At 35.4% G+C, this 13,304-nt stretch overlaps 1 protein-coding gene across 3 annotated transcripts in view; it reads right to left on the bottom strand.

Annotated features, from left to right (window-relative positions):
* The window catches only part of LOC127062264 (inactive dipeptidyl peptidase 10), a 90,582-nt gene extending 78,484 nt beyond the window's left edge, over positions 1-12,098 (bottom strand). For all 3 annotated transcript variants that reach the window (XM_050990150.1, XM_050990149.1, XM_050990152.1), the window contains exon 1: positions 11,121-12,098. The gene's annotated coding sequence lies outside the window, so the exon portion shown is untranslated. The remainder of the gene's footprint in view (positions 1-11,120) is intronic.
* Between the last annotated feature and the right edge of the window lie 1,206 nt (positions 12,099-13,304).

Below are 13,304 nucleotides of genomic sequence, written 5' to 3'. Positions count from 1 at the left end.
GAACACCACAACCCGAGCCTCTCTCTCTCTCTCTATGAACATATGTAACTTCAGGCACACAGAGATATACGTAGGTATGCGAGCTACGTAATACGCGCCACGAATTTATTACACGCGTTGTGATTTGGTGGCACGGTCATTTGTCGAAAGATTAAATTGCAGCAGCACCGAAAAATGACTCGTACCATGTGCTACAGCTTTGTGCTGCTATCATATTCGTTTCCAACGCTTTTCTTTCTCTCTCTCTCTCTCTCTCTCTCTCTCTCTCTCTTTGTTTTTGTCTCACTTTCTCTCTTCTCTCTTTCTCTTTCTCTTTCTCTTTCTCTTTCTCTTTCTCTTTCTCTCTTTCTCTCTGTCTCTTTTTCTCTTTTTCATGTATCGTATGCTAGATTTCGAAAAGGTACTTTTAAAACTATCTGGTTAAAAATAAGAATGTATAAATGACAAAAGAGCAGGATTTAAAATGTTACCAACTTGCGTTATCATCTCATCTAAAATATACTTATATATTTTCATCTAAGAAGCTTCTCAACATATTCAGTTCCCATCTTGTTCGAACTTTCGTAAACTTGGAAGTTTATTCGGTATGAAAGTTACGTTATGTATTGTTAAAGAAATTATATTGTTTACGATGAAATTAATTTTATTAGTATTACTTATTACTTTTATTACTTTTATTTTATATAGCATTTTATGCAGGTTTTTGTTATTTTTATTTTATATAGTAGTTTTGTATTATATTCCTAATTCCGTATCCAAATGTATGAAATACATTATGCAAACGTAAAAAGTTAAGTGAAGTTTCATAAATCAACGATGTTCATTGTGTTCAGAATTAAATGGTTAGTTTTTTAATTGTTCTCGCCGATTACTATTCTTGAGATAAATTCACATTTTCTGAATAGCTTAACTTTAACCTCGTGTAAATTTCATTATCTTCTAATCCAGAGAATCGTTTTCGCAAAGTCATTTCAGCAAACGAGTACTAGCAAATCTCAAAGAAATCAATTACTTTTCCCTAATGATTTTCTTTGAAATTTCAAAATCCTCTCATCGAAGAAGAATCTATCCCCTTGATAAAAATATATAGCTATATATGAAACACAGTTACGTTCGAAATAATGTAATACTGCGTGAGCATGTCCAATAAAATAAATAAAAATGTAACGATGTGATACAACATTTTGCTTTCATCCAATTTATCTTTTTCTTTTTTTTTTACTATCTTACTACTGAAAGTCTTTTCTTGAAGGATACTTCGTTGATACGACATACTACTTTAACGACGTAGAATTTTTTGTCTCTTTTAACCGACACTATGTGACCTGAGAAAGAAAGATGGAAATATAGAAAAAAATGAGAGAGAGAGAGAGAGAGAAAGAAAACTGAAGCGGATATTTTTCTTCTCCCTCGTGTCATTATTTTCACGATATAAGCTCATAAAATAAGTAACGTTTTTTACAATTCATGAACAATCCACACGATTTTATTAATATTAATCGACACCGGAATTAATTACAAGCGTCTTTCGAAATCGATTTACCTGTTGACCTGGTCTAATAATAAATTCTCAACTTTGATTGTTTCACGTTGTTGTTTGTATATGTTTAAAAAAAAAAGAGGAAAAAAAATAAACTTCGCAAATATTCGATGTTATTCGATACTGGAACGTAAAGCGACTTGAAAAATGAACTCCTTTAAGAGCAACGAAAAACAAGAATAAGATCGTTCGCGAATAAAACGAAGAGAACGGAATAGATGGGGATGTTAGTGAAGATTGTCTAGAACGTTTGAAAAATCGAACTAGACCGTTTAATACGAAATATTGAAATATCGAGCAGGTAAACACCGTTGTTGTGTACAAGAGAATCGAGAGATTTGGAAAGAGGGTCGACGCTGCGAAATAACAAATGGCGAATAATTCGTAACGGATATTCAAACTACCGAGAGCATTGTCCAATAAAAAGAACAAAAAAGAGAGAGAGAGAGAAAGAGAGACAAAAAAAGAGAAAGAGAAATAATCACATCGTACATATCCTATGTTTCATAAGTTATAATGTCTGTTACAAATTGCAGTTATTGAAACTTTTATCCGCAAATTAATAACTCTTCTCTTAATCTCTTTCTGTCTTTCTTCATTTCCTCTCCATTTAAAAAACTGAAGAAGGACCTTGAAGGAGTTAGAAAGAGCTTGTAAAAATACGTTATACCGCGAACTACGATGAATCGAATTGGATAAGCCTTGCCCGTTAGCAAAAGCTTCGAAATAGCGAGAAATAAGCTCCGAACCATCGGGAAGAGGCTACGTGAAGCTCTAGCGACATGGAAACGAAGCGAAACTTTACAAATTTAATCGAAGCGTTGAAGACTTGAGGTCTCCCCCACTCTTCTATCGCCTCCATTATCGAGCTTTTTTAAATTGGAAATATCGGAAAAGTTTGAAAAAACGGGCGTTACGTCGACGATAAGCAAATCAATGGTCTTATAGGAAGGAACGATCGTTATCGAAATAAATTTGCCGTTTTAACACTATGTTAGTTCTATTCATCGGACTACGTTCTTTGAAGATGAAAACGCAAACGCGAGAAGAAGAAGGAAGAAAAAGAAATAAAGCTTTCGACCCGAATTAAACGATTTTTCTGTCTTCGGTGCAGAAGATAAAAAAAGAAAAAAGAAAAAGTATAATAAATTGGATAAATGAATTTTATATATATATATATATATATATATATATATATATATATATATAATTACCGAAATAGTGAATCTCGTAAAAATATCGGGAACTTTAAATACAATAATATGCGGGAGAAAAAGCATGAAATGATAAAAGACAAAATTACCGGCGAATTCCCAAGCAAAATGGAGCATTGCGAGAATTAAAAAGTCAGATGGTCAGCATTTTTATCGCTGTAAATTCTATGCTTGGAACCGTTTTCTATTGCACGCTTACATTCTCGGTTGTTCTCTCTTTCCATCTCTCTCTCTCTCTCTCCCTGTCTCTCTCTCTCTATTCTATTTTTACAACAAAATTTTATGTAAATAAAATAATAAGTCCGGAGTAAAATATCAAAGGTTTTATGTAACGAGAATCAGTGGCCATCGTGATCATAGTAATTACTTGAAATTCAGTCTTTTGAAATATTCTCTCTGTTGTTTTAGATAGAAGAACGCGATTACTTGATAATATCGGTCGTCATAATGACAACCTTTTCTAAAAGATAGCAATCTAGTAGAAAGATGGCAATCTAATGGAAAACACACGTTATTTGACATATTCGATTTAATATTCAATTGATTGGATAGAACTATCTTTCAAAAATATTTTTTCGTAAAGATTAATATATTTTTTTCCATTTCAAGCATTGTAATTTAAACTGGTATATAAGAGATAGAAGAGGAGACAAAGGGTCGGAAAAATGCGAAAGTAATCACAAAATGGAAGTATTTTCGAGCGAACTGCAACGAAAATATAAAACTACAAAAGTAGATAGGAGACGAACGAATTGAAAAAAATAAAATTTCCGATATGTACTTCGCACTCTCGTGATAATAACAACAATTAAAACTTGAGAGAGGAATGGAATTTAAAAAAAAAAAAATCTATCCGTGAAAATTCACATTGGAAAACTGAAAGAATCCATGACCGGTAGCAAAAGTTTTCGATGGAGTTCGCGTGAGTGCAACCACCAACTGAATAGGATTTTTACCTAGGAAAAATTGAATCGTTACCGTAAACCGTAGCTGGTTGAGGCTGATGGGTTGTGTTATACCGCTATTGATCCAACTGAAACTTCTCATCGAGTTTCGCCTATCATAAACATCATTTCGATTTTTTTTTTCCTTTTCTTCCCTTCTTTCTCCTCACTCACAAATATATTAGATTCACAAGATAGTTCAACTAATACTTTTTTCATACTCGTATTACGATAAAATATTCATTCCGTTTCTACGGAAAAGTCATCCATTTCTAAACAAGGCCATTACTATTCGTTATAATAACGAACCGTTCTGTAATAAAACAAATCCGGGACAATGTCAATCGTAAAAATTGTCAGATCCTATCGAGAAATAAAAATAAGTTCGAGGTTCGTTATCAATCAAGATACTTAACTGGATGAAATATAAGCAATTTGGTTTGCTTCAAAATTGATCAAAAAATGCTTAGATGAAGATTTCTTGACTTACGCTAATTAATTTTTGTCGAGTTCGATGACAATTAATAATTTATTTTCTTTAGTGGGTCATAGAAAGTAGTCGTATTTGTTGAGTTACGTGGAAATGAAGGTGACAAAAGTAGTTTAGTAACGTAAAAGTAGTTCCTATGTTACTGCAATTTATGGTGTTACACGCTTAACTGCAGCGAAGACTTAACTGCTAGTGAATCGGGTCGGATCGGGTCGGGATATCGAAAGTTTATAAAGTTCGGGTACCCACGATTTCGGATACATGAATATTACAAAATTTGGGAATGTCGATTCGATGTGAAAATTTCTGATCCGACCCGAACACGAAATATCGGCTATCCACATACTCTTAATTAGCTGCCAATTAATATTGTGTTTGCAGCCTTTCATTCACTTAAGCTAGAAGACATTCCGATCGAACGTCCCAATGTTGCTAACTGTTGTAACTAATTATGTTTTCCTCAATAGTACAATAAGCCACCTATGTACGTAGATTAGAGAACATGTCCTTACTTCTCTCAAAGAGAGTTGAGAATGGACTGAGAATGGAGTTTAGCTAAAATCAGTACAAACTCGTTGGTTGCCAAATTTGATGAGAGAATTCCGTTGTTACGGTCACGGACTGAGGAAATCCTGCGAGTGAATATGCAAGTCGTAAGGCAACTTCATAAACCATTCGAATGTAGAACAAGTGTTTGCCATTCGTCCGCCGACCAAATGTTTTTAGACGAAAATCCTTTAATCGCAAGAATTTCTAATGTATGTTTGACAAAAAGATTTACTTGATAGCTTCTTGTCTAATAACGTTCTTCATGTATGATTTTATTCTGTGGATTCAGAAAGTATTTATATATATATATTTATCTTATATAGATATATGTTACATATATTATATCTTATCTTATGGTGATATATATATATATATATATATATATATATATATATATATATATATATAATACACGTAGATATACATATATACATGTATGAATATATGTATATATAAGATCAGTAGATTTATCGTCATTACGAACACTTTTATAGCTAAATCTTTTAGTTTTAACACGATCTTTTATTGACCTCGTCTATCCTAATACGGTCTGTTCTTCCAGTTTACGTTATTACGTCCTATCGGATTCACCCGAGGAACATCCATTGTTTCACTGTCAAACGATCCTTCCTACACCGTCAATGGTGTTATCTCGCATCCGTAGGAAATGTTACGATACACGTTTCTTGTCTATCCTCCCCGAGAATTCGTCCTAACAACAGATTACGTCCGAACAAGAACAACAACAGCAACGCAAATAGTTGAATGCAATCGTCGGAATCGATACAATATCCTTTTAAAGTTAACCTCATAATTTAGTTTACATTTTTTTTTTCTCATTAGTTCACGCTAAGGTTGTGTCATGTGTTTTCGCGAGAAACTCGAGGAAGAAGTTAGTTCGTCGAGAAGTTGTTTCTCCTAAAAAGTAAAAGAACATGACGAAGTTACTAACAAATTTACTAAAATTCAGGGAGTAGAGAAACGCTCCATCCAGATTTGCTCATATATATATATATATATATATATATATATATATATATATATATATATATAAAGAGAAAAAGAAAGAGAGAGAGAGAGAGAGAGAGAGAGAGGACTCCCTACTGTCGAGCAATTTTCGTCGTTCTACAGAATACACAAAGAAAGTTATTACTCTCTCGTTTGCTCAGTTGATCGAACTACTCGTGACAGCGTGATGCAGAAAATTAATAGTGGTCGAAGGAGTTCCAAAAGTCTTACTTTCTGAATTCTCTTCGAACAAACAAATGTAGGTGACTTAAACGTTAAGGACAAACTCTTGTCATCGAATTGCCTTGATGGTTTATTATCGTCAACTCGTGATTTTTCTTAATTGATATATATTTCTTTTTTCAAATTTTGATAATGAAAAAAAAGAAAAGAAAAGAAAAAGCAACCTGAAAGAGTTAATTTTTTCTATTCGAGAGATTCTTAATTAACTTTTTTCTTTTTTTTTCGTTTTTTACGAAAAATCCGACATATCGATAGAACAAAACGAAATTTCGTTACGTTTGACAGACACTCGATTATTTATGAAACGTATTACTTAAAAGTGGAAACGTGATAATATAGAATGATTGATATATAGAATCGGATCCCACTCCGATATAATCGTTCGACGTTAATATTGAAAAATTATTTGAGAAAAAGTAAATGACTCATTTGAAATGGATTATTCTATCTAGATGCACGTCATTCTAGTTAAATTTATTTGAAACCACTGATATCGATTTGGAAGTATCTCTCAACACCGAGATTGTGAATAATGGGAATCTATTCTCTGGTAGTCATAGCACTTCCTCGTAACACGGAATGAAGCATGTGTAGGTAGAACCGAAGTTGTATAATCAGAGTAGTCGTACGTATCGCTGTTTAAACTTTCCCCATAGCAATCTTTCTTGTCTACAGAGATAGTAAAATAATTAATTATCGCTAACGACGAATTTCGGACTCGTTTCCATAAACTTTTGCCTAGGTTGAATGCATACTTAATACAGAACAGAGAAAGAGAGAGAGAGAGAGAAATGAAATTGCAGATATTAACTTTGTATTCTCATAAAAAACTCACGAAACAAATAAAAATTTCAGTAATATATCGGTGGAGAATCGACAAAGCGAATTTATTTGTACTTTTTTCGTATTAAAGGGACAGAGAAAAGAAAAAGAAAGAGGGTGATAAAGTTGCGAAAATAAGGATTTTCCATCTCTCTTTCTCTCTCTATCTTTTCCTCTTTTTCTTTTCCGATTCACTTCTTTCTTTTTAAATTCGTCTACTTGCTTGTTCTACTCCAACTCCCAGCATCGTTTTCCTTCTTTGTTTCTTATACGAAACTCGGACGCTTTCACGAAATCTCAGGAGTCCTCGTAAAGATAACAAAGATCTCACCAACAAGTCGAGTCTTTTATATCGAATAATACCTAAGACATTCTTTAATCAAGAGTTTTCCGAACTGAAGTTACCACCACCGTCAGTATTATCACTGACGATATAATTCAGAATAGTGCGAACAAAGGAACCTTTGACGATCGAGGAGATAAATCGCGCGCAAGTAGTTACGATAAGTGTTAAATCAGCCGATCGTTCTACATAGATACTTCGATTTTGTATGTAAAAAGAAAAAGATAAAAGAAAAAAATATCCAAAAAATTTTATCTAAGCAATCTCCTCGCGATTTCGATTACGACAGAAAAAATCACAGATGGCAATTCTCGAAGAATGATACTAACTGGATCATAAGTGTACTTATTCAAACTTTCATCTCTTAATGATCGGTATTAAAAATAATATAGGATACAATTATAACAGCGAGAAATCGTCTACGCATCTGTGTCTGTCTTAAGTCTATTAACTTACGCCAGAAAGAATTAAAAAGCGAAAGGAAGGTCGCTTAACGTTTGGGAGAAAATGGGTGTAATAAAAAACAAAGAGAATCTTCTTTTCTTGGACTTATAATTAGCATGGTTTGTTGAAAGAAAGAGAGAGAGAGAAACAAACTTCTTGCTGCTTCTAATTATTATTAATCTTCGCAAAAATTTTTTAGAATTTCGTTTAGTTTTTAATTTCCTCTCTCTCTCTCTCTTTCTTTCTTTCTCTCTTTCTCTCTCTCTCTCTCTCTCTCTCTCTTTGTCTCTCTCTTCCTCTTCCACGACTACGTAACTACTACCGCACAATCGACCATCCATTTTCGCCCTAACAAGCGATTATAGAGGAGGTTTAACAATTTGCGGATACAAAGTGCACACACATAGATACAAGAACTAGAGAGACAGATAGAGAAAGAGATAGAAATGGAAACAACTAGAGTGAGACGCGTGTACGCGTGGATACTCGAAATCGAAAATTGAAGCCGTGAGATTAACACATCGTACGCCGAGTCTCCTCCGATTAGCAAATTTGCCAAACTCATTTGCCAATTCGACCGATTTAATTTCCAGCTCGGTCTCTTCCACCCCACCCCACCTTACCCTATCTCACCCCACCTGCTGATTTGATCCAATAATAGGAGAAAAATCCACAGATCTATCGAAATTATGATCAAACGTGACTGTTGGTTCGATGATTTATGATCGAGTCTGTAAACATTACCGGTGATTTTAGCAAACCCAGTAATATATTATAATCATTATATTATAATAATTCCCAATTGAATTAAAGCCTATTTCTAATGTAAATCATACCGACATAATGCGGGATTAGAAGCATTGCCTCGCTTGCAAGTAATGGATGTCATAGGTGGAATTAATGATCACACTTTGTAACATATACACGACAAAACTTGTAATCGTTACAATAGAACATTTCGTGGTTAATTAGATCATAATGATACTTAGGACATAGTTAATGGCTCTTTATTTATTCTAATGAAAGAGTTTTTCTCGATAAAATTAAAAGATAGCGTGTTAGTTTAGAACGTCGAAGGAAATATCGTAAGCTATGATCTACGTGAACATTTCGTACACGCAATCTATTATTATTTACCGTCATGTCGATCACGCAGAACGTAACACAGTAATACGAGCGAAGACTATAGATTTAGAGAAATCACGACGTTATACGTTCACGGATTTCCTGCCTTGATCAATACTACATACCTACTTAATTACTGCTCGTTGAATCATTCAAGAGAACACTGAAAGAGCACTCGATTAATTATTCTTTTTTAGTTCAACGTGTGTAAAGAGAATTTTAAAGACACTCATGTAAAAGAGGATTCTGTAACAGAGACATCTAATCGTTCTATCGAATTCACTTTCTTTTATCTGCATGGAAAATCCCTGAGATCTTCGGCCGATCTTACCTCGTCGATTACGACGAGCTAATTTAATTAACTAACTCCCTCGTATTTGCATGTATATCTATCTAAGATTTGGAATGAAAAAATAACTCGGATAAGAAAAAAAATATATTATATTTTAATGGTTACCTTAAATATATACAAGATAATAAAAAGATAATATAGCAGGAATATCTTATCTACTAATAAAATATTATTTGACACTTCTTAACATTTCTTTATATTTCTTTGATTAATTCGCGCAATACGAGCAAATTTTCAGACTTCTCTTTTATCATTTTTACATAGTGCTTAGAGAATGTCCTTTCGTCATCTCTATACTCAAATATGGTAATTTTTATAATCAACTTCTCGCTACTCTAGACGAAATTTTGAGTTTTCTCTTATTTGGATACTCGTGACGTATCCACTTATATCGTTCTCACGCATACACCCTCACGTCTGCTCTCATACTTTCTAACTTTCATGTTTTGCCGTCCACTCACACACTTGCACATTAAATAATATATTATTATTATTATTATTATCATCATTATTAGTAGTATGTATCGCCGAAAGCGAATTATAATTTGCCGTTGGTTCACTTTGAGTATAGAAATTAGTCTTGTCGTGAATTTCCATCCTACCTTATTAAGAGCCAAGCTTCTAAGCTCGCACAAAAGCGGATCTTATATTACTCGGAAAAAGTCTATTAAATAAGAAACTATCGATGATCGTATTTTGATTAAAATTAAGACGCAAATTAATGTAGTTTTGTATAGCGTTTTCACGACGGAAACGTTGATATAAAACGATATCTCTTTCTATTCTTTGAATCATTTATCATTTATTAATTTAATAACAATAATCGGGTCTTTGATGGAACATCATTCGTCTTTTGTATTTTTCTTTCGTCTTTGAGAAATTTCAAACAAATTAGTCAATCCTGAAACTAGAAACGTTGAGTATGATAATCGTTAATTAATTCGACGTGACGCTAATCCTGCCGAGTTTTGAGATAATTATCGCGAAAGCTACAAAGCTAGCTGCAAACTAGTCTCGAAGGACGTCTATGTGACACCATGATTGACACTTATGACACGTGTTTGCGAAACACGAGGACGTGCATAATGTAAGCACTTCTACTACGAGGAAACACTGATTTTAGAGTCCATCGACTATTTTATGAATTATTCGCAAAAGTTTCGATCAAAGGATTGTGAAAGTTGAAGTATAAGAAGGATTACTTAAGCGAGATGCAAAAAATAAAGAGATTAAAAAAAAAAGAAGAGACAAGAGGATCTTACAAACTCGGATGACGCGGTTGCCAAGCGATCATCCTTGAAACCCTATCGTATAAGGAAGCTCACTAAAGGACAACAGTCTAAACATCGCGTCATGCGAAACAGCACGTCCAAATTGTCATGCGCGTAAAGAATTTAAACAGGATTCTCGAACGAGCTTCCTAAAAAAAAATGTCAATAATACTCTTTCATGAAGTCACGTTCTATTTTCCAATGATCTACACGTTTGACTATACACACTGTTATAAATTTTCTTCGTTGATAGAATAATTTAAAAGAAAAAAAAAATCCTAGAAAACGAAGTTACATAACAAATATGTTTACGTTAATACGTTGTCGTTATGAGATACTTCTTTGAAAGTTTCGAAGTCACGACATGAAGATTTATGGAAAATCTATATCAGCAACAATGCATAATACATGATATATATTGACGAGATGAGAAATATTTTAATACGCAAAGCTCTCTTCGAATATCAAGAATCCTCCCTTAAAACGTTCATAAACAAGGTCCTCGTGGAACCATTAATTAATGATGCCAACGTCTAGAAACTTAGAAAATTCGTCGACAACCGTCAAGACGCATCGAGATAACTTCTTAGATAACAAGACGACTGCTCACAGGTTCGATTGCTTCTGAAGAAAATACAAAATGATGGAGTCGAGAAGTGCACCTAGTGCAGGATGGTTATCCCAAATGTTATCCCGAAAACTTGATTCAAATGTCGGCAGAAGTAAAAGAGAGATGATAACGGGAATCATCGAAAGAAGACATAACGCAACTTACCTCAATGGAGGCGATCAGAAACCACAGCTGGTAGTCTCGAAGGACAGGAAGGCGGTAGCTCGACGATCCTGCTGGCTGCCTCGAGGGAAGTTCGCCCGGGCGGCATGGCTCCCACCTCTTCACCCTGATGCTCCCGGCTGCTGTTGCCCGGCAGAAAGAAACGCTGTTTCTTTCACTCTGTTTCACGAGTTATTATCCTTTATCAACAAACACCTATTCGATATTCTAATATCTCGATTGATGTATCTATCTATCTATCTATCTAACTATTTGAGTCTCTCTAGCTCCTCGTTCTCTCGAAGAATTCGTTGAAGAACACAATGAACAAACAAGAAAATTCCAGAATCACACCAGATTATGTTCGACAAAGAGGAAAAGAATCCGTCCTCCCTCTCTTTCTCTTTCTCTCTCTCTCTCTCTCTCTCTCTTTTTCCTCCCTCTCTCTCTCTCTCTCTCTCTCTATTTCACCGAAGTTCACATCGCGTCGCGACGACCACCGACCACGTCCGGCATCGCACTGGGTCGATATACGTGTGTGTGTCCTTGCGAATGTCCTGTACGTATGCGTGCGTATCGCATAAACGTTGATTAGAACGGGAAGAGATTAAAAGAAATTAAGGAAGAAAGGAAGAGAAGGGAAAAAGAATTTTAAAAGAGAGAAGAAAGGAAAGGGAAGGAGTTTAGACAGGGTGGAGAAAAACCGAGGGAAATTTCGGAAAGAAAAGGAATAGGAATAAGGGTGAAAATAGAAAGAGGAAGACAAAGAGGAAAGGACAGGAGAGGATAGGACGAAGAAAGAAAAGAAGAGGAGAAGAAGAAACGGGCAGAAGGAGGCTCGCGAAAGAGACTCGCGACAAGCTTTCGAGAAGGATGCTTACTTCAAGGAACGTGTGTGACTATCAATAGGATCAGAAGTGGAAAGAGAAGAGCACGAAAACCTGGCCACAGGACACGATGGCCCGGCCACTGCGCCGGCACTGAGGCTACGCCGCAGCCTCGGTCTCCTGGTGCTTCCTCCCTCTTTCTCCCTCTCTCACTCGCTCCCTCGTTCTCTCTCTCTCTCTCTCTTTCTCTCTCTATCTATCTAGCTCTTTCCATCTCTTTCTACACAGAATCCCTACTACTGCGCACGCAGTCTTTCTCTCTTTCCTTCTCTCTCCCCCTTATCCTGTTAGTTCTCCGTTTTCATTTGATCTTTCTCCCCTTTCTCCAAACATACCACCCCTCCATTAAATCTACTCCCCTCCCTCTTCTTCCCCTTTATTCTCTCTCTTTATGATACATTTTTTCTTTTTCTCTTCTCCCTCTTTCCACCCTTCTTTTTTTACCTCTCTTCTGTCATATCTTTCCAATCTTTCTGCATACTTGTCGTATCCTGCCTCCTCGTCCTTTTTTACTCAGTTATATTTATTTCACGACGATAAGTGGTAGGACAAGTCTAATTCTTTAAAATAACCGGGCACGCGGACCCTTTCGACACGTTCCTGAACAATCCACCACCTCCTCCATCAGCACCACCTCTACCTACCGCTTTCCCTCTCCCTTTCCCTTTCCTTTCTCTCTCTATTTCTCTCTCTCTCTCTCTCTCTCTCTCTCTTTTCGCGTTCATCTTCCGACGTATCCTCCGCCGATTCTCTCTCGCGCGCGCGTATACGACTACCACCACCCCAACACCCACCTTCCTCCTCACCACCGAGCAAATGCGTTAACGCGTCTCCGTTGCTTTGCCGATTCACATTCTACCCTTCTTTTCTCCAATGAAGAAGAAAAGAAAAATATCGGCCTACCGTGTACTACTGTTGAACTATTTCTCTCTTTCCTCTTTCTCTCTCACTCTCTTCTTCTCTGTCTTTATATCTATCTATCTTTCTCTCCTTTTTTCTTTTACTCAATGTCAGGTATCAATGTATCGTTTCATTGTTTACCATGAAATACAAAAAAAAGAAGAAGAAAAGAGAGAGAAACTGTGCCACATACTGTATTATATGATTGGTAATCTTTTTCAAATAGATTTAACCTTTCACCTCGTATACATTCATAAGCTAATCTTTGAACGTGTTGCCGTCATTATTTTATTGTTAATTCTAGCTCCACTTCTTTTTCTCCTTCTTCTTCTTCTTCTTCTTCTTATTCTTCTTATTCTTCTTCGCATGAAGACGTGTAAGAAACTATTACGACCTTAGA

Source organism: Vespula vulgaris, chromosome 3, assembly GCF_905475345.1.
Source record: "Vespula vulgaris chromosome 3, iyVesVulg1.1, whole genome shotgun sequence".
In the NCBI taxonomy this organism is placed as follows: Eukaryota; Metazoa; Arthropoda; class Insecta; order Hymenoptera; family Vespidae; genus Vespula; species Vespula vulgaris.
The sequence above is the reverse complement of the archived record's forward strand: the minus strand, read 5'-3'. Positions and strand labels throughout refer to the sequence as shown.